The following is a 23482-nucleotide window of genomic DNA, read 5'->3' as shown; positions in this document are numbered from 1 at the left end:
AATTAATTTTTAATTTATTTATTAGATTTAATTCAAGATTAGATTATCTTGTCCTATATGAAGTCTGTTTTGCAGAATCATTATCAAATGAATGCTGTAATTTTAAATACCAGAATAAACATTTTCATTAAAACTTTCTACCAAGAAAGATGAAAAATAGAATTCAGACACAGCTATATTTTCAACTCTGAAATTCTGTTTAATCAATGAAATGCATTCCTACATTTATGAGTAGATGTATAATAATAGTTTCATTAACACTGAACAGTTTTATTATTTTTAAAAGAAACTTTTCAACACATGCTTAGAGCTTAACCTATAAATTTACACTCACTGTGTTAGGTATTGTTCTACAATAAAATAGTGTCCTCTGTAAAATTCCCATCAAAAACATCATAACAATACTGGTCCAAATAATTTCAGTTTTTCTTAGGTGAAAAGGGCCATTAGTAACTGAAGGTACTTAACTTCGTGCCTGAAAGATTTCACCAAAACCGATACTTATTTTTTAATGCAACTCTGGACCAGAAGTGACATTTAAGACCCGCAGAAGGCAACTCCCTTCCCCAGCCTGCCCCACTGCTGCCGGACAGCATCTTCCTCCCAATAACGTCTTCCTCCCAGCAACCCAAACAGCCAGAGGGCTGTTTGCCCACCTGCCTCTTTTCCTCTTCTTGTTTGCTGGGGCAAAAGGGAGAGAACATCCAGCTTTGGTAGCGTAGCAGAGCAGAGGATCTGTGTGTGGGACTAAGAAAGACACTCAGAGAATGGTAGCCAGGGAGAAAAATACGGTAACATTGCTTGCAGCAGATCCTGAAAGTTTTATGGGTGGCCTCTGCCTGTTCGCTTTCTCTCGGTCACAGCACCAGGTGCAGGCTGGGGCTGGGTGGGCTTATCCCAGCGTGGCACTGGCTGCTGGCAAAGCGTATGGGGCACGTCACTCTTCCACAGCTCTTCCCGCACGCTGGGGTGGGATGCGCTCCAGCAGGCAGTCAGGGCCAGCACGAGGTCTGGCATTGCCCCTGCGTGCCCAAAACATCCCATTTGTGGAGTAGGCATAGGCTGTACGAGGGGCTCTGGGCCAGACTTTGAGCACCGTGAAGCTGATCTCCTGTGATGAGCTTAGTCAGGGACAAGGGGGCTCAGCCTGCCTCCGTGCCAGTTACTGCCCAGCTTCTCAAAAAGCTAGGACATGGGATTAATTTTAACGCTCTGTTTAGTTATAACCTCACTTTGACTCAGCCAAAGATCAAGGAAAAAAACCCGTTGGTCTGCAAAAGTCACATAGGTTATGACCCTCTTTTGTATCTCTGGCTGGTGCTTTATGAAGTTGTAACAAACATGTATTCTGAAGCTAATGTGTCATCTTCTACAATTTTACCAGAAAAACTAATTACCTCGTGACGATAGTGATATGTTGAGATTGTAATTGCTCCCATCTGTATGCTTTGGTTAAAGTTATAAATAGGTATGTACAAAAGGAAGGACAAAATGGATTGTACATCTGTTCTTGGCTTTCCAGGGGAAGTATGTGTGGGAGATGGGGATGAGGTTTTAATTCTGTTTGATAAATTTTCATTTGAGATTGTATGAAGACAAGGACTGTGCTTAAAGGCTTGGAGGGCTCTTCCTGGTCCCAGATCATAGCTTCCTAATTGCCCTTGCCAGTGATGTCGTCAGCTGATAAATTTGTAACGTAATGATGATGTCCAAGAATCACTCTGAAGTAGTATTGTTCTCTTCAATGCAGATTGGATGAATTTACAGATGTTGTCTTTTAATTTTTAGCCCTTAGCCAAGATGAGTAGAAAGGCGCTCGTATTTACACATATAAACTTCCTGTTTTGCAGTCCACTAACAGGATGTATCACGAGGGAAGGAGTTTTCCAGCTGAACTGGATTTCCGTCTGCAGCCAGCTCAAGCCAGTAGGCAAAGGAAGCTGCAGGCTGCCGGGTGTGGTCTGGTGCCTACTTTTTCTGTGCCAGGGAAATGGGAATTGATTATTCCCATTTGAACAGCTAATCTCTGCTTCCCACTTGCAAAGCTCTTCGCTCCCAGTGTTACAGGAACAGCAAAGGTATAGCTGGGCTGGTGGTGGGTTCCTCCCTCAGCAGCTTCTGCAGAAAAACAAAGTGCTGCTCTTCCTTCTCGCCCTGCCTTTTCCATTTTCTGCTGCAGACGCAGGCTCACCCTTGGGCCCCCACCCCAGCCCTGGGGCGTGCGGATGCATGAACGGCTGTCGTGCCCTGATAGGAGATTAGCTGAAGACAGGGGTCCTGTCCCGCAAGGGAGGGAGAGAAAAAGAACTTGAATTTTGCAATATTAAAAAAAAACATTATTTCAGCTCGATGAATTTTTTGTTTTGTTCTGTGTTTGACTAACTGCCTAGGAAAAGGGATGCGTTGGAAACAGAAGAGGTACTTTAGAAGTCTGTAGAACCTGCAGATATAATTAAAGGTAAGCCCACATGTGTATGAACACACTGTTGCTATCTGTGTAATACTTTATGCAATACATGCATACCATTGACACCCACTTTTCAGTGTTACAGTGCTCACCCGTTTGTTTATGCTCAGGCAGCAAGCTAGGATTTCCCTCCCCGAACATATCTCTGGCACTGTAAGTTCACCACGCCATGTTTTGTTGCTCTGAAGGCATGTTTGGCATAGAATAAGGTCAGGGTTCTCTACGTGGAAGTGGGGGCCAGTGGGTATGTCTTCGTGCTATAAGGGTGAGTCAGAACGGGGCCCTTAACCAGCTCTGAGATAACAGGGCCGTGCTGCATTTTGGTATTCAAATGATGTGTCCAGTCACGTAGATGTATCTTGTTTCTTGTGGTTGGCCCCCTTGACACTCTGTAAGAACAGGAAATTCTGGGGAGTTTCAGGTATGGTTAAGATAGAAGAAAAATACATAGTCTAGTGACTGCACCACAAGAGCAGACATGACCACAGATGTCCAATGTTACCCTTAAGCAAAGTCCATGTGGTATTGGGCTGCTTCTTCAGAGCCCTATCAGAAGAAGAACTTCTTGCAGTTGGGAGGATCAGTATTTGATACGGCAATAGGCAGAAAACTGTTGATGAACCTAAGGTAAGAGAAATTATGTAAGCCAAAGTACTGTTGCAGATCTTTCTTCTAGTTTATCCTCTGTACCGTGGCTTCTCATTTTTGAAGATAGAATTTCTAGTTCATGCAAGTTAAGTTGGTGAGACTTTACGCAACAAAATTAAAACTTATGGATAAGCCTTTAGGATCCTTAGAATGTTTTTCTTTAGGAGATGAAAAAAAAAGGCATTCTTCCCACTCTTCCTTGTTCTGATATGGCTGAACTATCATTATTTTAAGTGCACAAAAAAAAATACTGCCTCATATTCAGAGCTCTTGTGATCGCTTCCATTGCCTGGGATATTTCTTTGAACTTTTTTCCCTTTTTAGAAACTAGAGTGTTTACTCATTACTGCTTAATATATGAAATGAGTGAGAATCAATTTGATTCTCATCTTTGAGGTTTCATTCTTTGTACTGAGTGTAATATGCGATCTTCAGTTGTAAGAGCCACAGTCTGCGTTCAGCGTGAAGAGTCCCTGGAACTTCTTTCTCCACTGGAAAGAAAAATATACTTCTGTTGAGACAGGCAGGCTTTTTTCTTAAGATAAGCATTGATGGCCGCTCTGTTGTGAACAGAAGTGAATGTGGATGTAAAAACCAGCTGGCGTTATCTCTGCCTTTGCCACTCCAAAGCTATTTACATTCACCTATGTGAAGCGATGCCATTAGTTACTCTTGTTCTGTTACAATGACAGTGTCGAGTGGTTGTGACTCTGAGGTGTCTTTATGGAGCTCGTTTATACCTCAGCCAGTTATGAGGGGGTGAATGACTCAGGGACAAAAGCCATCTTGCTGGTGAAACGAGTCTTCAGCTGACACCTTCTTGGCCATTCTAGCACAGACTTACTTAGCGAAGCACTTCAACAAGAGACACTTCTCTCTCCAGACAAGTTCGTGAAGATCTGTGCTGCAGGGCTGCGCACTCCATTCACTGACATCCGCTCTCGTGCATTTCCTTTAAACCTCTTGCAGAAAAGCTTCTTTGGAAAAGGTGAGCATGTCTACAGGAGCAACGACCGTGTAACTGAATGGCAAGTCAGCCTCCCTGCACTGTGAAACAGTAGCGTACTAGTTAGTAAGTCCAAAAATAGGGTTAGTGACAAAATTTATTATAATACATCTATCAATTTTCTGTTGGTCCTAAAGTGAAGTGTTCTTATTTGCACGGGCGCAGTATGTTAGGCCAGTTGCTAGCTAATCCAAAAAAAGAAACCAGAATAGATGGTCTTCCTTGAAGAAACGTAGAGTTGCACAGACAGGTAGGGGAAACAAACGGAAATACTACCGCAGTTTTGAGCAATAGAGTCAACTGGGCTTGTCAGCACACTGAGAGCCTGGCTGTTGTTGGATGGGTTCACAGGAATCATACTGAAAGAAGGCTTTTTTGTACCAGCTTTTGTGTTAAATGGAAAACTTGAAGGATGCTACAGTAACTCAGAAGAGTTCTTCCCACACGTGGGAAAAAATCTTACAGATGTGAAGTTTTAAACATTTAAATTGGACAATGGATGCAGTTGCATACAGTGGGCCAAATGTTTCTGTATCAGAAGACAGAGGGTTGAGACAGGAGCAGGCTGTAAAGCTTGTAGGAATTAAGGCAACAGTATTGCTACGATGAGATGTAGCAGGAGATGAGTTAATGAACAAGTTACACGTTCAAAAGGAATGGAAAAAGAAGAGTACTGTTAGGTTTTTTCCTACTGGATCTTCGAATCAATTGTCAACCTTGCGTTAGCACGGTGACTGGCTATGGCAGGGGAAGGCTGTGTTTGTGAAGCAATGGTGGGGCAAAAGGATGCGTGGATGGGAAAGTCACTCTGTACGAAGAGTCTGTGGCTTGTAAGCGCATTTCTCTGAGGGCCCTGGGCGAGGCTAGCCAACGGGGACATGTGACCCACGAGGCCAGCATTCTTATCTCAGCATACCCTCCTAGGTGTTACGGTCACTGCTGGCCTAAAACATGAAATACCGACTGATTCCTATAGCAATGCATTTAGCAGGAAGGCTTGTGAATGTAGTATTTCAGACTCGTTGATTTTTAAATCAATTAATTGTATGTCTGTTGACAAGGTGGAATCCAGAATTGTGCACTGGGTGCCTAGATTTGCGACGCAGTATGTGGGAAAATTAATAACTTCGGAAGGGGATCCGCTCCTATAAATGCACGAAACACACAACCGGGTCAGCATAGCTTACGGAGATGTAGGTAACATGGGACAGGCTAAGGATATCAGCCACCGTTTGAAGGCCCTACTCTGGGACGCAGACAGATGGCTCTAATCGCTTTCGAGCTGCAGTGCTGTGCTTCTGTCAAGGTGGTAGGTAGTTAACTGCGGCTCTTATTTCAGAAAACTGAGTGAGGCTCACCTGCTTATGACTGCTCCTCTTAAGCAGCAAGATGGTAGTTAGACCGGGGATTAGACTGGAGGTAGTTAGACATGGGGGTTGGACTAGAGGATTGTTAAAGTCCCTTCCAACCCAAACCACTCTATGATTCCACGACTGCAAGACCAACAAGGCCATTAAGTAGAAGATCTCCGACAAAGATCTCGAGTTCTTCCCTGCACAACAGCCAAGCTGCAGCAGAGGGCAGCCAAAGTAGTCTGTGATTTTTGGGGCTCTCTAAGGAAGTCGAACCTGTGAATCTTGAGCAAAGGAACTAAATCTGGGAGCTCCCCAGTCCTGGGACTGAAGAGGTTTGCACACTTTGCTTGAAGAGTGCAACCTTTTGTAGGTGCCCACATCTTTTCTGGAGATGCTTTGAAAAGGTCTACTACATCTAGGGGTTTTTTTCATTTCCATGGAGGAACACCTTGAGATTAATTAATACAGGTTGATTATTTGCTACCCTGCTAGATCTAACAGCACTGTCTGTCAAAACTGCTGGGGGACGTGGATGTCGTGGCACAGCAGGACAAATTTTGTTCATGTACAGTTTCAGGTCCCAAAGTTTGTGGCTTTAGAAAACGCAGACATCTCCAGATCAGACACTAGCTGAGCGGGGATGGTTAGAACTGCCGCTTTCAGTCTCTGAGTGCTCTTCAGTTGAGTACCTTGCCCAAGGTCTCATAGGAAGACTGCAGAAGAAGGCAACAGCGTCCAGGTTTTCCATATCCTAGGCTACTTTTCTAAACTGTAGACTGTATATTTGTTCAGTATTTTTCATGCAAGATGCTTACGCACAGAAAAAAAAAAGGCTAACTGTAATAATGGGGTTTGTCTCAAACGCTTGGAGAGTAAGCAGAGCAGTCAGCTGTTAACACCTCCTTACAAATAGGAAGAGCTAGGAAAAGCATTTTGTAATGGAGTGATACCAAGTATTAAGTACTTTTAAAGTTTCCACTCAGAACAAAGGGAAGAGAGCAAGACTTTTCTCAAACAGTTTTAGCGTGAGCCAAAAGCTTTAGAGTCATTATTAAATAGCGAGGTGTGTGGTGGTGGAATTTTTTTTTGTTTTTCTTTCTTTAGAAATACACTTTCGAAAACAGCCAAGTAATTGTACTTCTCAGATCAAATCCCAAACTGATTGCACTTAAATATTTTTCTGTTTCATGATCAGGACGGATTGTCCAGCACTGAGCAGCAGACTGATGTAGAAGTTTTTCAAGCTTATGCTTACTAAATGCATGCTGAGTTCTTCTTGAACATTTAATGCTTTATACAAACTCTGACCAGAATTATCCAGAACAGGGTCCCCAACGGGGTCTGAGCTGGAGAGCTGGCGTAACATAGACCAGCTGCTGTTAGTGTTTGGAATGGTAGGAGCGTAACAGGGTTTTCTTCAGTCCCAGCTGCTCTGCACAAAGGGAAGGGCTGACTTGGAGGCTGTGACTTAGAGACCTTCTCTCAAGTAAGCAAAGGAATCGGTTCTTCAGACCTGCAGCCTCTCTGGAGACAGCCCAAAGGTGGGAGTGGGACGGGGCACAGGGGATCACAGGGATTAGCCACGCAAGCAGCAGCAGACTGCGGGCGTTTGGGTGCTTCACTGACTAGTATTAAGCCAAAGAAATCATTTTAATTTCTTGAGAAAACATTTCTATCTTTATCAGGAGCTGGGAACTTTCATGCTTTTAACCACGTCTATAAATACTGAAAACAGTGAGGGTTTTTTTCCTTCAAGATGTCTCTATTTTTAAGAACACCGTTGGCAGTCACAGACATCTCATCCCCACGACCGCCACCGCCAGCGGTAGCACCGGTACTGGTGGCTGGTATTTCCGCAGCCGAACTCAGCGGTGCTCATCTCCCGCACCTGGAAGCCGTCATGGGGTCTGGCCGGCCCTCCCTCCTTTCTGCCTGAAGAGCAAAGGGCTCTTCAGCAGTATTTGGAACAGGTCACCGGGCTCTGTCTGGAGGTTTGGTCTGTGGACGTCACCTCTGCGTGCCGCTTCACGAAATGGAGCACTCTCTAACCAGGTTCCCTTAAGAACTGGTAAAAACAGTGGAGTTTATTGTGAAATACATATTTTTAAATGTCACTGACAGGCAGAGCTCCCTCTCTTTTTCAGGGGCTGCTAAGTAAGTAAAATCTAGGCTCATATTGAGTGAGGCTACTAAAAACCATCGCTAGCAGTGTTTACCAGCATCCAGTGCTGTATTTACCAACAGCAATCACCCAGCTGTATCAGAGATCCTGTACTGAACTGTCTCGAGGGAAGGAAATTATCAGAACTCTTTTCACAGAATCACAGAATGTTCAGGGTTGGAAGGGACCTCTGTGGGTCATCTAGTCCAGCCCTCCTGCCCAAGCAGGGTCACCTACAGCAGGCTGCACAGGACCTTGTCCAGGCGGGTCTTGAATATCTCCAGAGAAGGAGACTCCACAACCTCCTTGGGCAGCCTGTTCCAGTGCTCCGTCACCCTCAGAGTGAAGAAGTTCCTCCTCATGTTCAGATGGAACTTCCTAGGCTTCAGTCTGTGCCCATTGCCCCTTGTCCTGTCGCTGGGCACCACTGAAAAGAGTCTGGGCCCGTGCTCCTGACACCCACCCTTCAGATATTTGTAGGCATTTAGAAGGTCCCCCCTCAGCCTTCTCTTCTTCAGGCTAAACAAGCCCAGCTTCCTCAGCCTTTCCTCTTAGGAGAGATGCTCCAGTCCCCTCATCATCCTCGTAACCCTCCACTGGACTCTCTCCAGTAGCTCCTCATCTTTCTTGAAGTGGGGAGCCCAGAACTGGACACAGTACTGCAGATGGGGCCTCACTAGGCCAGAGTAGAGGGGGAGGAGAACCTCCCTCGATCTGCTGGCCACACGCCTCTTAACGCACCCCAGGATCCCACAGGCCTTCCTCTCCCCGAACCGCCACACGCAGCTATCGCACAGCAGTTAATCACCAACCAGGGGGACGAGCTCCTCGCTGTGGTAAAAACACGGTTCCCGCCCCCGCGGGCGGCGCTGGGAGCGAGGCCCTCAGCAGCCACCGGGTACCCCTCAGAGCGGGCCCCTTCCTGTCCTCACCCCAGGCCTTCGGGCGGGCGCTGCCCCCCGCCGCCACCCCTCCCCGAAGGCGAAAAACGAGGGAGGGAAAAAAACCCGAAACCACCCCACAAGCCGTGTATTTCCCGGTTTGCTCGGCGGGCGGCCGCGCGGGACACCCCGCCGCCGGGCGGCGCATGCGCAGTGCGCGGCGGAAGGGGCCGGGGGGGCCGCCGCCTCCCTCTCCCTCCCGCTGCCCCCCCCCCCCCCGGGCGGGGGCGCGCATGCGCGTTGGCGGCTTCAGGGTCGCGCGGCGGCGGCGGGGGGAGGTTTGCCGCGCGCTCGCTGTCCCTCTCCCTCTCCCTCCGTGCGCGCCGGGCTCGCCCTCCCGCCATGTTGTTGTGAGCCCCTCGCGGCCGAAGGGAGGGAGGGGAGGCAGGAAGGAGAGGCGCCGAGAGGAGGGGGGCGGCGGCGGCGGCGGGCCGGCGGGCGGGCAGCGCTGTCCCAGGGCCCGCTCCGGCTCCATCGCGGCGAGCAGCGCCGCCAGCCAGCCCGTGAGTATCCTCGGGGGCCGCGCTGGGTAGGCCGCGGGCGGGCCCCCCCCCCCCTTCCTCCAGCCCCCTTTTGTCTCCGGCCTGGGCTGCGCGCCCGGGGAGGGGAGGGGAGAGGGAGGGGAGAAGGAGGGCGGGAGGGGGCCATGTTGTGGCAGGTCACCGGGCGGCGCGGGGCCTGCTCGGCGGCCGCCCGCGCCTCGCCGCCTTTGTGTCCTCCCGGCTGGCCGGGGAGCGGCGCCGAGGTGGGGAGGGAGCGCCGCGAGGGGAGGGCGGCGGCGGCGCGAGGGGAGCGGGAACGGGCGTTGTGCTGCGGGCGAGCCGCGGGGAGTAGCTCCCGTCCCGGCGGGCTTCGGGGACGAAGCTGTCGCCTGAGAGAAGTCCGGAGGGGTCCGGCGGGAAGGATGGGGACAGGGCCCTCGGCGGCGGTCGGGGGTTCAGGTGGGGGGGGCGGTACCGGGGCGCGGACAGGCGTGGAGGGACCATGGTTCGGGGCAGGCCCGTGGGGCGGACGCGCAGCGCCGGGTGTTACAGTAGGCCTCGGTGCGGAGCGCTGCGAGGAGCCGGGGGACACGGGGTGGGGGGGTGGGTGTCGTTTCGGCCGCCCCACGAGCGACTGCCTGCGTGCCGAATTTGGGTAAAATGGGCTTTGTTCAGACGTACCGAACGCGTGACAACTTGTGTTATTTTTTTTTTAGTGCTCTTAAGGATAATGACTGCTTTCTGAGGGTGGTGGAGCGAAAAGGCCAAATGCTTTTTTGGTCGTTGATACCACACAATGAAGTGTTAGGTTTTAATTTGTCTTCAAACGTGTCTGCGCAGACAACAATAACAAAAAGTTGAGAAAAATGCCAGCTGCCCTGAGTGGATCGTGCTTACAGCTAACAGTTTGGTTTTTAATCTCCTTGGCAGTCATTGTGCAAAGATTTTTTTTTTTTTTTTTTTTTGGCATTGTTCTCTTTCGTGTATTTCATAACATCAGACTCAATAATTCCTTGAGAGAAAATTAATACACTTGGGACGCTGTGTATTCTTTTGACTTACTGTTTGAAGCAAGATGGCTTAACACCAGAATGTGTAGCATGTTTTATACGTGATGTGATGAAGAGGTTGTATCAGCTGATTTTGGGATGCTGTTTTCCGAGCAAGGTAGCCGTGTGTTGAGCTATGTAGGTCATTGCAAAGAGAATCGGTAAAACTTCTTATATCGGTTCATTGTTTGTCACTTATATGCGACATGTTAACAAAATACTTTCAGATTTATTTTCGTTTCTCTTTTATCGAGGTCTTTATTGCATCTCAACTGAGAGATCAGGCCTTTTTAGCTACCGTGAGTTGATGGTATAGCTCTTCAGGTATTTGGGAGATGAATGCATTTGGAATATAATTACTACCACATGTTACCATTTTTACATACAAAACATAGTATTTTAGTCATGTCTAGGTTTAAAACCAAATGTTAACGACAGTCACAGTTTTGTTCAGACGCTGAGAGAATTACTGTCTACCTTTCTCTGGTCTACAACTCAATTTGTGTGAATGTGAATATAAACATGTTGGATAGGTGGGAGAAGGAAACTCTAATAAAAAGGGAAATGATAATTTGGTGGTGGTGTAGTTTGGGTTATATGTGTAGGAATGGCACTAAACCACCTGACAGTTTTCTGAAGTGTTCAGAGAGTTGAAAATTTGGAATTTGTCCTGGCAGAATGGTTAGCAGGCAAATGCATGTGAGAAACTGCTTGATAATGCAGATTCTGCAGTTTATTAAGTGGCTGTTGCATGTAGGGAAGTCCATGTTATTTGAATAGTATTTTTTCTGTATTAGTAGGGAAAGGTACTTTTTAATGCAGTATCACTCTGTAGTAGTTAATATTCTTCTTCTATGTTAGGGATATTGGCACAGTGCACAGGCAATTATAATCGTATCAGATGTCGTGGTTGAGCTAACAGTGTAAGCAGCAGTTGGCTGAAAAAGTTGGGCTTGCCTGTCTTTTGATGAGAAGATACCTCTTATTATGACAGTATATATTAAATCTTATGTAGGATTGTAGTGCACGTTGAAAGCTTTATTCCTCAAGATTTGTGCTCTGAAGTGTTTCTTTGCAGTGTTACCATTGGGCCAGATATTGCAGATGTTTGGGGCAAGTGTGTTAACAGGACATCAGCTTATTGAATGCTGTGAACTAGATCTGAATTTCAGCAGCACTTTCTAGTTCACTTTTAGATATCCCCCCCATGTAATGATATGTGAGTGTACATTGAGTAATCAGCATATGTAGGATTTTCTAAAAGCATTCTCCTTGATAAGGTCATCTTTTTTTTTCTTTGTACACTCCCAAAAATGATTGGACCAAGTTTTTATACACAGAGGCAAGTAAGATGGTTTGAATGTCTGCTTGTATGTTTCCATGCATCTTTTTGAGTGTGGAATTATGTAAAAATGCAGTGTCCCAAAGCTAAATTTTCTTGAATGTTAAATTCTTTCTGTATTGGGAATTGCCTGTAAAACAAGCATTAATAAATATATTGTATTTTCTTTAAAAAAAGTTTCTCATAGAAACTCTGCAAAGGAATAAACAACATAAAACTGTAGAGTAGACATGCTTTGTAAATACTTCTCGTTGTGTATATTGTACATACAGGTATGTGAGAGAGTTAGCAACCTTCTCTCTTCAGTAAATTTATTTGAAAATGTTTACCTGTTTTAATGTGAATTTCCACACCACCACACCACCACCCCCCCATAACGTAGCTGTTGTCTTAGTTATTCCACACAATGCAACCCTTCCAGTGTTGTTACAAAACCAATGCCCAGGCTCTTATCTCGGGAATGGGACAAGAAGTCTTTCATTTAAAAGTTCGTTTTCTCCTCCTGTAACAACAAATACCGTTATGTAGTGCTTGTAATAATGGAGGCACTTCACAGTCGTGTAGTGGAAAAGAGTTTTAAATAACATGAGAACATGTAAGTGTATTCAGTTCTAGCTGCTTGGGTGTAATTTCAAAGAAGTTATATAAGATTTATTTTATAGTAATGACTTGCATACTGAAACTTTATAGCAGGATTTAGTTTGAATCCCACTCAGAATACCTGCTGTGGCTTTTAGAATAGTAGGCAAGAGCTTTTCAAGCTGGTATGTGAAATGTTTAGCTAACAAATGAAGACCAGATGTTATCTCTAGCAATATCTTTAAAGATTATATTTCATTATTGGTTAACAGTTTTTTGTTTTTTCTCAACATGACTATTTAAGAACAGCTGTAGATATGTAGAAACAAGATGTCTGAAGAAGTTATGATGACCATCTTGGGAGCTGAGAAAGAAGTGTAAAACTCTGAAATGTAGCAAAAGTATCTCTGTAATAATCTGCATTTGATTTTTTTGCTAGCTGTGTTATAGATGCATCTGTTTCCTCTAAACTTTAGGGTGATGACATGATCCTCTGTCCTCTACTGGATGTGCTAAATAGCACATCTGTAGCCTTTCTAACAGGCAGATTTTTACAATGTAAATATATGTACATTGGACTAATCTGGTGTACGTTTTGTGATTTTGATTATTTGCAGTTTTAATTTTTCATGTAATGCTAAGCAAGGTTGCCTCTTGCTTTGTCACTGCTATTGAGGTATTGTCAAAACTCTCAGTTACAGGTAATAGGTCTGGTTGTCTTTCCCTTAAAAGCCCTTGGCATGGAAATAGGGGTTGTGTCAGACCTGTGTTCATAACTTTGCTCTTAGATTTCATACATCTTCTTTCAAGGAAGAATTTTTCTTCATCTGTTTTTTCTCATTCTTGATTACTTTTGGAGTTTTTTTTCTGGTTTTACTCTTCCACGTTTTTCTTCCTCTTACATTGACCTACATAGCAAAATAACAAACCTTTTTCCCTGACATCCTGTTTCATGCTGTATCACCTTCTGTATTACATTTATACTGAAACTGCAAAGCAGTTTTGTAAATACAAAATTCTACAATATTGTACTTGTGCACTTGGACACGTTTCCTGAGTACGAAAATGTTGGGTTTTCCCTTGCCAATGTTCAGTCTGTTATACAGGCAACTGTGCCAATTTTCACTAGAATTTCACAAGGCTTATACGTTGTGTAGATAAAATTATTCACTGATAAGTAAATGCTGAGTAACAGTTGCATCTTTCTTCTGCCACCTGCTTTCCATCCCCAGTGGAAATCAGAGCCATGTCTTAATCATCGGCTTTGTTTAATAATCAGTTAGGTCCATCAAAATATTTATGCATTCCTCCAGCAGGTAAATGTCATGAACCTCGTAACTTCAAGGGGCGATGCAAGGGAAGCGGTCTTATTTTTTAAAGTGCTTCAGTGGTTTTACGCATTATAAAGAGAAAGTGAAGGGGAAACTACTCATAGTCTTACTTTGCTGTGATTGTTACCTGTGTGAAAATAGTGTTTTCCAACTTAGTGAAATCAGTACTGCCTTTATGTTCTGCCATTTTTCACTGCTCCCATTCTTCCTTAGCAGTATGAACTAACAGAAATCAAGTACAGGTTAAGTGACTTCTCCATTTCAGTTCTTTGATCTGAGTGTTATTATATGTTGTTATATATATAAACAAAATAGAAGTAGAAATGATACTGAAATCTTTGTTTCAACATACATTATCTAAGCATATCTTTAAAACTGTGGATTTTGCATAAATTTTAGTATGTCATAGTTCAGTCAGTAAAGACAACAAAATAATAATAAAGCATTTTAGAGAAATGTAGCAAGATTGAAACATTTCTTTGGTGAAGACAGTGGAGCTATAGCCTTACTGATTCAGTAGGAACTTGACATATAGAAAGGGAAATACAAAAATGGAAAATTGTAAATTCAGCAGGGATTTTTCAAGCAAAAATAATCGTAAAAAGTAAGAAATTTTCATATATTGAAAATAAGAAATTCTTAAATTATCTTGTGAAACCCTACTAGTTTGCTGGCAAGAAACTTGCATAACCATGACACCTTAACGGGTAGATTCAGAACGTGGAACATCCTTGTATTCTCTTCCATACCAGAACATACCTGATACTTTTGACTGACTCTTTGAGTAGTATATAAGTGAGCTGAAAGAGGTTTTTTTGTGAGCAGTTGTTTTTTAAGAGGAACAGATCAACTTGGCTGAAATCACTGATGGATTTTGAAGAATCTTCAAATTAGTTCAAGTGCTAAAGAAGTGGAGTAACAGTCAGAATAAGAAGTTAATAAATGTACTTCATGAATTTAAAGAAACAAATTCCTGGAAAAGACTAGGGAAACATTACCTTGGTCTTCTGAAAGCCATGTGAAATGTCTTCAAAAGAACTAGACATCTTGCTAAGTGTAAGGCAAGACAACATCTTTAGTAATTACTTGTCTAGTAGGGTATGTAATTTTACCTCTGGTTAACAGACTGAACAAATGCTCATCAGTGTCCTTCATAAGGGATTATTGAGAAATGAACAATGAGAATTACCCGTGAGGTGTCGATAGTTGGAAGACAGTTTGTATTAGTACATGGTAGTGTTAGAGGCCATTGATGGCACAGGGAGAGGTCGAGTGGGTTGTCCTGGAGTTCCGTGGTAGTACTGAGACTTAATGTATTCTGATTTGGAAATTATGAAGACTGTGATGGAAGAACTTCAAGTGGCACACACATTTAAGAGAAGAGCAAGGAAGTTCAAACACACCACAGCTGAATGGAATTCAACCCTTAATGGAAATGGAAAAATCTCCTTGTGAAGTGTACGCTTGACACATTGGTGTCTGAATTAACTAGCCACTCTGACTCAAAACTGTTATCATTGGCTCGTAGAACATTTCAGAATAACAGGCACAGGAATGTGTGATATTGTTAACATTCACATTCTGTCTGTGTTCTTCTAGGGTTGCTTCAGCTGTAGCAACAGACAATTAAAGTGATGGACAGCAGTTACTCATATGGCAAAAACTTTGGAAAGTTGGACTACTTTGCTGGCAGAGGGGAAGGCTATACAGAATAATTGGCAGCATAAGGGAGGGCAGAGGCTAGAGGAGCACTCATTTGCATGAGAGATGATATCCAGAAATCTTTGGACACTCAGCTGAAAGGTAATGCATGCACAACTCCTTGATATAGGAGGTCAAATTCAAAAGTGTTAATTTGAGTCAGGAGACCGCCATTCTCACCCTTCATATTAAAACAGCAGTGAGCATCTAGGCGCTGGCTGGCAGGATTAAGTATAAACTTGATCTTGAAATAGCTGTCCCTGGGTCTCATTCATCTTCCTTTAAATTATTTAATAGTGAAAAAAGTTATGAAGGGTAATGAACTAAGTATAAAAACTATCTCACTTGGGGTTTTGGCATTTTTTTTTTCTTTCCCTCAAGACCAAAAAAGCACTTCAGGCTCTTTGATAGCACAGCATCTGAGGCCGACCACTGTCGCATCATCCGTTTGTTAACATCCCTGTGGGGCTGCAGATAGGTTAGTGATCTGTCTGTCATTAATTCACATGACTTCTGTAATGAAAAACTGTCTAGGATATAAAGGCTTAGCGATCAGCAGTCAGTCCATAATATATGGAGTTACGGAGATGACGTTTTGGGGAAGCTTAGGATATATTTTCTTGGTTGTCAGAGTACTTGCAAATGTTCTTCCCCTGTGCTGAAGCAAAGAGCTACATCAGTGTGGTATTGCCCAAGCTATTTGTCCTGTCTTTTCCCCTATCTGCCCTGTCTACTTCCCTGCCTTATGGCAAAGGTACTTAAGCACTTCAGCAGTTTAAGCTAAATACATCAGGTTATGAATTTTAACATGTTGTTTGCTACTTCTGCTCTCTGCCTCCAGTAGAGGGAAAAGGGGAGGAACTGATGGTGAAGTGTTATAGAGTCCTGCAGCTAGGTCTGCCAGAGCCTTTGTCAGATCCTGAAGAATTAGGAGTTGATAAGCAACAGAATGCCAGAGAAATGTTCTGATTGTAGCAGCCTTTTCCAAGCATCTGAAGGATAGTGGTACTATAAACAAAAGAATATAAATTGTGGTTTTGCACAAAGCTTCTGTTGAGCTGCGGTTGCTGTAACTCATTTGTGTTAGAATTTACAAACTTCTGGAGAAGTTTAGTAAATAGCTGCTGAAAAAAAAATCCTTGTGGGAGGGGGAGAGAAGGAAGGAAGAAGTCCTACAAAGTTCAGGAGCTTTGTAGCACTTATGTAGTATGGAGGAGAAGCTCTGTATGTCAGTTTTTGCAAGTATTCAGCATGACTTCCATTCCATGAGGATCTATTAGAATTAATACAGCCATGAGAAAATGCATGGATGTTATTTAACAATAAAATGCACAAATATTTTAACATTGTTGCCTCCAGGATAAAATGGACAATTTTGAGTGAAAATTATGCCTTGATTTTACATAACAGGTTTGTTTGTTGTTCGAATTAGGTATGCTAATATGTTTGTGCAATGAAAATTGGGAAATAATTTTTGCATATGAGACCTTGCAGTCATGTAGCCGTCCTTTGGAACAATGAACATAATCTCATCATTCCAATTGGGAACAGCATAATCTGTTTCATGACCTTAAAGTATCAGTCGCATTTCCTAAATCATTAGTTCTTTTATAAATTCTACTTAAAATTGTCCCTAAAAATCTGAGTGAGCTTGCAGTCCATATTTTTGGATTTCCTAGCTTTGTTTGCAACTTTTATGTAAATTCAAAAATAAAATATAATTGTGAAGTATGACTATTTTAGAGTGCTTTCAAAATAACTTTCATAAACAGATACTTTAAGACTTTTCCAAGTGCTAAGCAGCTATGCACACACAAATACTTCCATTTTACTGCTAGTCTATCATAGTAGAAGCTGAAGTTTTATATCCACTGATTGGTAGCTCCTTCTCCCTGTGAAGTAAAGTCCATCTGAAGCTGTGCTGAAGATCACTTATTTCTGTTTCTGCAATCAACAGGTTCTATAACAACTTTATTATAAGTGTTGTCTTTCTGTGTTTGAGTTTGCAGTTTTTATTTTGGCATTTTCTTCAGTTAACTACAGTAGTGTTTAGCTCCACTTAACTAGAAACCCAGATGATGAATGTCGAATGTATGATGTAAGTAGGGTCTCAAACTTGCAAAACTTCAGGCCTCATGAACTAGGAAAAGAAGTCTTAGGCTGGAAGGATTTTCCATTGTGGTTAGGGGAGAGCTGAGGGGAGGGCATTTGATTCCTGCTTAGAGACATGTTGTATGTGCTGTTGAAACAACCTGGTTTAATTCCTTGGGGAGATTTTTCCGTCGTACTAGGGCTGTATAATTGGAGCAAGTATCGTAAGTTTTTTCAGGTGAATTTTAAGGTTGTGGCTTTTTGTGTGTTTAAAAAACATAAATGTTTTGCAGCCTGCATACTTGAGAGATCACATTATTACCTCCTGGTGACTCTCACAGTTCTAGCAGCAGACATAGCTGGAAGGAGGTAACTTGTCTGTCTTTCCCCTCTCTTTGTTTTGAGGTAGCTAAAAGGTGTTTTCATGTCATTCAGCTGAAATAAAGGCATTGAGAACTACACTTTAAATCACTTCCCTAGCTAGAGAGAAGAAAATTAGAGCACTGAATTTTGCAGATACTTGATTTGTATTTGTAGTAGTTTCAAGCACATAGCGTATGGAATAGACGTTAACTGTCCTCAGGACAAGGAGAGTAATTGCAGTCACCTGACTTGTGCAAACAAGTTGATTTCATGTAACTTCTGTTCCTCAGAGACTCTTTTCCTTCCAATCACATTTGCTGTTTTGATGCATCTGCACGGTTTCTGACCTTTTCACCAACATTTCAAACCACAGCTGATAGTTCCAGCTCGTGAGATGCTTGACCAGTTCCTACCTGTTGCATGTTATCTCATATGCTATCAAGCTGTCAACTGCTATCCCGTCTTTGTGGACTGTAGTATTAGTTATGTCTTTATTAAGTATACTCACTTGCTTCAGCTTTTTTGTGCTTTCTGACGTACTTCTCGAGTTTTTACATTTTCACCCTTTCTGACATGCTCCTTGACTTAGTCTTTCACATTTTCACCTGCCTTGATGTCTCCAAATACCTGGCACTCATGCATTGTTGAGTGTCTGAATGTGAACAACTATTCTGTTCTTACTTTACCAGTTCAGTTTCTCATTCTGTCAATCTGTGTAATTTGTCTTATGCTTAGACTGAGAGCTCTTTGAAGCAGAGTCCTTTGTACTTTAATGCTTATTCAGTGATTAGCATAGGGAGACTCTGGTTTGATACTACAGCAGAACAAATAGCATGGGTCAGCTGTGTATCATCTTTGATTTATATATAGATAAATTCTCCTGTGTACTTGTGCAGCATTAGCTCTGTGCAGAATCGGTTCCGGTCTGTGAGGAATTATTGGCAGTCGCAGAAACCTGAATGGTAGCGCTGCTTCTGGAGGTAACGAGGGCTGGAAGCAGCCGACACGCATTCGTGCGCCTTGGAGCCTGACGTAATGGGAAGCAGAGCCCCAAGCTGGCTGCTCACGAGGCCAGCTGAAGTTTCTTTGCATTCTGTTCCCGTGTGCTCCAGGTTCTGGGTGGGGTTAGGAGTGAGGTCTTGTTCCAAACATGATTGTTAGGTGGTTGTGGAGTTTTTTTCCCAAAGCTAAAATTTGTTTTAGGCATTCTGGGAGAGTTTTGCGTAGACATACAGGATAAGGCGGTGGGAGCCTGTAAGCTTGGGGGAAAAAATGGCTGCATAGTGCATTTGCAGTATATTTCTTCATATTTTCTTATTCACTTTCTTCTATTATTCAAGGTGTCAAGAAAATAAAAATATTTTGAATTCGGATCAGTTACTCATTTTGCTTAATCTAACTTCTTAACTGCAGGTTGAGAATGTAGTTTGCCATCTTTTTGCATGTGATTAAAATTGAGCCTTAGGAAAATGTACGATGTTGCCTTACTGCATGGACAAGCTATGTTTAGTTTTCTCAGCTACTTTGGATTGGTACACTTTACATTAAAGTCACGGTGATGAGGGCCCTTGGGTATCTTCGTGAAGATAATGTAAGAGTTATGTGAAAGCTTTTTCTCTTTTGCAAAGGCAATGAAGGTTGGAATCATAGGGAGCAAAAGAAAGCAGTGGGTAAATGTGTGAAGGGAAGCAGGGGGGGCAGTGCATGGTCGGGTGAGTGATTTGAGGGAATACTTTATTTTGGATGAGAATGAATAACCTGGAATTTAGACATCTGAGCAGAAATTTTGCTTGTAAGGTCACCTCCTTATATTTTGCTAGATGGTAATTCAAACATGGAGTATTTTCGGTCCACAGTTACTGCTTCTGCCTACCCCAAGTTCTGCTGTTTTATATGCTGATAGCTGCTTTTACATGTAAATGCTCTTAAATTTTTTTACTTAAAAAGGTTGAAAAATTTTGACTTTTAATCCATCGTAACACAGATGTGTTAATGCCAGTCTTTGAACTAATTTTTGTTACAAAGCCTTTGTTACTTCAATTTGAATTGTAAATAGTCTACTTTATTTCCAGTAGCTGAATTGTCATTGGTATTATTTTAAACTCTTTTTTTACTTCCTTTGAAGGACTATGCTGGTCAACATTTAATGAGATATTAATGTTCAAGGCTAAGCTGCTGCTTTTACTGAATTAGAAATGAGGCTTATTGAATTGGAAGGAGTCTCTTTAGGTTTTTTTACAGTTGGCTGTTTTTTTCAGCTTTCAGGCAGTTGTAGAAATTTATAGTTTGTTTAAATACACGTATTGTCCAAAGAGAACGTCCTCAGAAAACAGCTGAAAAAATTGATAACAGCAATTTCTTGAAGTGTCCTTTCCCCTGCTGTAGAGAGATAAAGTAGAAAACACATACGCTTTGCAATAATAATTCTTTTAAAATATGTTAAAAGAAACATGCTTTAGTGTTCTCTGGCTGTCCTTGAAGTTATGCAGAGTTCAAAGGCTCAAAGAATCAAGGTAAATTTTGAAGCAGACTGGCATGTATGTGAAACTTTCGGGCTTTTTACTGGCGTTTTATGCTGGTGATGCAGGAAGTTGTGTGTTTTATCAGCAGCTTCCTTTAGAACACCTAGTTACTCAATAGTGGAGTGAGAAGTCGAAAAATTCTCAATTTCTTTTTTGTACTACCGATGATTCAATTAATTGACTAAAGACTATGTAATTTCCTTTCATCATCTCTGGTTTTAGCACCCACTTTGAGAAGATCAGACTCTGTTGGTATTCCCTGGTTTCTTCCTCTTCCCTGCTGGAGGAGAAGAAAACCACAAAAAACATCAAAGCTTGTTCAGAGGGTACTGGACTGCAAGGGAGAAGAAATCATGACACTAGAAACTTCTGGGCAGGAGAATTGCTGATGGAAAGTCAGTTTTTGCATCTAATGTTCTTGAAAACTATTATCCTTGAGAAATTGATGTTATGGTAAACACATCTGCAATATTCAGGAGTAAAGAAAATGAAAGTAAATTCTCTGAAGGGGATTGCTATATATCCGGAATTGGTGAAGGTGGGAGGAACTTTTCTGATACCAGTGCTACAATAACACAAAATAAAACTGTTTCCTGGAAATTCTGTCAGGGTGACTTTTGTCGTTTTCTCAGCCCCACTTTTAATGGGAGGGAGGGGTGTGTGTTAGTGTGTGTATATACATATGTAGAAAATCTTTTTCTTGGTATAAATTATATTGTTTATAAATCAGTTATGTTCCATGGGATTCCTTAATATCACGTTCTTTTTAAGGTGATATTTAAAAATGCATACTTTTTACACAAAAAAGTAAAGCTTGTTTTTAACTTTTTGCAGGGAGGGGTGTTCTGTTTGTGATTTGGTGGCAAATAGAAAAGTGAAAATAGATGTCTAAAGAAAACATAGCAGCAAATGAAAGTCTTATTACAATGTAGACAGCTAATTTATTGAAATTTTTACTTCATTTTAGGCCTGTACATTCGAATTGTTCCAATTCTTGTGTTGACACAGTTAAGGAAAGCTTGTTGACTGTTAGAATGAAAGTTATACGTTTCATTAATCATTACAATATATATGGAGATAAATTGTCCCTAGTTCCTGCTTGTGTGCAGATAAATTCTGAGTTTATACAGAGTTTTCATCTTCAGAAAGGCAAAATTTTTTTATAGCATATCGTTTAGAAAGCACTGAAGTTTTTTGTTAAGTTTTTAAATTTACTTTTTGAATAAGAGTTAATGATGGAGTAGTGAAGGCTGATGTCTCAAAACAGCAATGCAGCAAAGCAATGTCACGCATCCTCATAGAAGTAGCTGTGGAGTGTTATTACTCACTGATACAGCCTTCCAGTGCAGAATGGAACAATAATGGTTAGGAATTTGTCTCATGAATTCATCTAAACATCTGTTAGATCACTGGTATCACTTACTTCTCTGTTGTAGAAAGGTGATGCTAACTGACTAGCTTAACAAGAAAAGTGTAGATTTTTAGAATTAGAAAAAAGAGATACGTCATCTACATATATTGAGTAGTCATCACCAACTAAATAATGAACATGTTTAGACAAGAACTGCAATTCAAATTTCATTTCACAGCTTTGTTTTCAAACTTGTGAATGTATTTAGTGACTTTTTTGTTTCTGGTATATTTATGCAGGAACATTGGAGTCAGAGGTACAGAATAATATACGCATGTCTGAGAGCGTGGAGGGGGGAAGTTTGAGTCTCACCAAACTAGACGGGGTTTCACCTAAACTATTTCACATTGAAGATAAAACCTATGCATTTTCTTACATGAAAGGCAGTTTTTCAGTTTTATTTACAAGCAGTAAAGGACCAATCAGCTCCTTTTTGAAGACTTAACTTTTATTTTAGCTCACTTAAATAATAAGCTAAAAATGTACAGATGAATATTAATAATTTTAAATAATTTTTTAAAAATTATTTCCTGTTTCCAAAAACTCTCGTTGGACAAGTTTTTATAAGATTTTTCTTCTATTTTGTGAAATACTGTATAAACCTTTTATGAACCATCTCTTCTTCAGACTTTTATTTTACAAACTTCTGCAGTTTCTTTCACCCTGACTTCCTGTTCTTTATATTTCTTAGAAGCTCTTTTGCAGGGGTAATTTCTTAGACAATTAAAAGACTTCGTTGAGAACATGTGAAGTTATTTAGTATGAACTGTCTGCCCTACTTATGTTGGAATATATCACTTGAGCTCTTCTAATGGAGCAAACAGTGTAACTGTTATAAATAGTTATAAAATCTGGTTTCAGTACAGATACATTATTATTAATTTATGTGTGTGTCCTGGGTTTGGCCGGGACAGGGTTAATTTTCACTGGACTCCAGGAAGGGGCACAGCTGGGGGGTGGGGGCTCACCCCACCTGGCCAAACAGAGCCCGGTGTTCCATACCATGTGCCGTCACGCTGGGTTCCGGTGGCGGGGGGCGGCACGGCGGGAACTCTCTCGCGGCTTGGGGGGGGCGCGGGCGCCGGTCCTGTTCGGGAGAGCGGCTGTCTGGGTCGTGCGGTTCGTTGTTGTGTTTTCTTATTTGTACCGTTGTTGTTCCTGTTTCCCTCTGTTTGCTGTTCTGTTAAACTGCCCTTATCCCGACCCACCAGTTTCTGCCTGTTTCTTTTCATTCTCCTCCGCACGCCGGCGGGGGGAGGGGCGGCCGCGTGGCGCTTTTGTTGCCGGCGGCAGCCGAAACCGAAACATTAAATTGGCGCCCAGGCGTGGCGCGGGGATAACGGCAGGGCTGAGCAGCGGGTGTTGAAACAACTTTCTTAGATTTTGTTAAATTTTGTTATAGGCATTTTTCTGTGTTAGTTAACTAGTCGCCGGTAAAAAATGTTTATGTCTTCCATCAGATGGTTGTGGTTTTTGAATCCGTACTTGCTGTACTTGTTCCCTGTGGTGCTGTTCATCATCACAGGGAAAAGGATCAGGATTATGATTTTACTGTACTGTACGATATCGACTTATGACATGATAACATCACTGTGCATGAAATTAGGCTTGTATTTGCATGCAGCACTGCGGTCATTTCCGTACCTCGGATCCTATGTCTTAGAATTTCTGAATAATCAAACCCAGTCTGTGGGGAAAACCGAAGGGGGATACCTTCCCCCACTCTTTCGCCCTCCCTCTTTCTCTCAGGCTGGTCCTAACTGCTTTTGAGAATTTCGAGTACCCATGGGATGCTCAGGCCAGCACTCTCCTTTTGTTCTGCCTCCTGAATGGGTTTTGGTTTTTGTTTAGGGTTTAGCAAGTCGTTAAGAACATCGTGCAGAGACCTGCCCCGGGGCTGGATAGCTGTGAGTGGCTGGGTGTGTGGGACAGCATGGGCAAGTACCTAGGGCAGTGGGCACCACCGGTGTTTTTTAAACTCACCCCTGAGGAAGTACAGGATCTGGACAAACTAGTAAAGTATCTGCAAAAAG

The 23482-nt window shown here is 42.5% G+C and overlaps 1 protein-coding gene across 7 annotated transcripts in view; it reads left to right on the top strand.

Moving 5' to 3' along the window:
* The first annotated feature begins 8837 nt into the window (after positions 1-8837).
* PUM2 (pumilio RNA binding family member 2) overlaps positions 8838-23482 on the top strand; it is a 72099-nt gene continuing 57454 nt past the window's right edge. For 5 of the 7 annotated variants that reach the window (XM_075414896.1, XM_075414893.1, XM_075414898.1 and 2 more), the window contains exon 1: positions 9001-9081. The gene's annotated coding sequence lies outside the window, so the exon portion shown is untranslated. Of the gene's footprint in view, positions 9082-9239; positions 9324-23482 lie in introns of those variants that run through there. The other 2 variants (XM_075414899.1, XM_075414892.1) reach the window with 2 other exon arrangements.

This window comes from Opisthocomus hoazin, chromosome 2 (genome assembly GCF_030867145.1).
Source record: "Opisthocomus hoazin isolate bOpiHoa1 chromosome 2, bOpiHoa1.hap1, whole genome shotgun sequence".
In the NCBI taxonomy this organism is placed as follows: domain Eukaryota; kingdom Metazoa; phylum Chordata; class Aves; order Opisthocomiformes; family Opisthocomidae; genus Opisthocomus; species Opisthocomus hoazin.
This window is presented reverse-complemented; position numbering and strand designations above follow the sequence as displayed.